Genomic DNA, 963 nt, shown 5'->3' with positions numbered 1-963 from the left:
TACATCTAATTGTTTTCCACATTCCTTAACTGCTTATTGTATATATAGATGATTTTAGTACTTTTGTCTTTTAACCTCACTACTAGCTTTGTATGTGGATGATTTCCTGCCTTTACTGTATTGGACTTCCCTGGTGGCTCAGAAGGTAAAGTGGCTGTCTGCAATGCAGGACACCTGAGTTTGATCCCTGGGTGGGGAAGATCTCCTGGAGAAGGAAATGGCAACCCACTCCAGCATTCTTGTGTGGAAAATCCCATGGACAGAGAAGCCTGGTAGGCTACAGTCCATGGGGTCACAGACAGTCAGACACAGCCGAGTGACTTCACTTTCACTTTCACTGTATGTTAACCCTTACCAGTGAGCCTTTTCCTTTTGTAAGTTTCTTATTTCTAGTTGTGGCTTTTCCACCTAAATAAGTTAACATTCATTATAAAGTTTGGTGACACTGACCCCTTTTAGTTTTAGCTTATCTGTGAAGCTTTTAATTTCTCCATCAAATATGAAAGAAAATATACTTACTTGGCAGAAGAGATTCCATGATCATGAAGGCGTTTTCCTTGGGACAAGGCTTATCCATTGCACTCTGAATGTGCTGATCCTTGCCATTTCCACAAATGTGGGAAACTTGACTGTGTAATTTGTGATAGCACTCTCCTAGTCTTAAAAAACTCTGAGAAAAAGAAAAAGTCCTGCTTGGTAGAGTTTTTTCTGCTTTTCAAAATGTTTTAAGTCTTCATTGAATTTATTACAATATAACTTGTTTTATATTTTGATTTTCTGGCTGCAAAACATGTGAGATCTTAGGTCCCTCACCAGGGATCAACTCACATCTCCTGCACTGGAAGGCAAAGTCATAACCACTGTACTACCAGGAAAGCTCCCAGAGTGTATTCTTGGCTGTAAATTTTTCTCTTTTATCACTTTAAATAAATAGCACCATTCCTTTTTGGCCTACACAGTTTC

General features: G+C 39.0%; 1 pseudogene; it reads left to right on the top strand.

The window, feature by feature from the left end:
• The first annotated feature begins 511 nt into the window (after positions 1 to 511).
• Positions 512 to 660, top strand: LOC114109449 (U1 spliceosomal RNA; annotated as a pseudogene).
• The last annotated feature ends 303 nt before the right edge of the window (positions 661 to 963 follow it).

This window comes from Ovis aries, chromosome 19 (assembly GCF_016772045.2).
Source record: "Ovis aries strain OAR_USU_Benz2616 breed Rambouillet chromosome 19, ARS-UI_Ramb_v3.0, whole genome shotgun sequence".
NCBI classification, from domain to species: domain Eukaryota; kingdom Metazoa; phylum Chordata; class Mammalia; order Artiodactyla; family Bovidae; genus Ovis; species Ovis aries.
The sequence above is the reverse complement of the archived record's forward strand: the minus strand, read 5'-3'. Positions and strand labels throughout refer to the sequence as shown.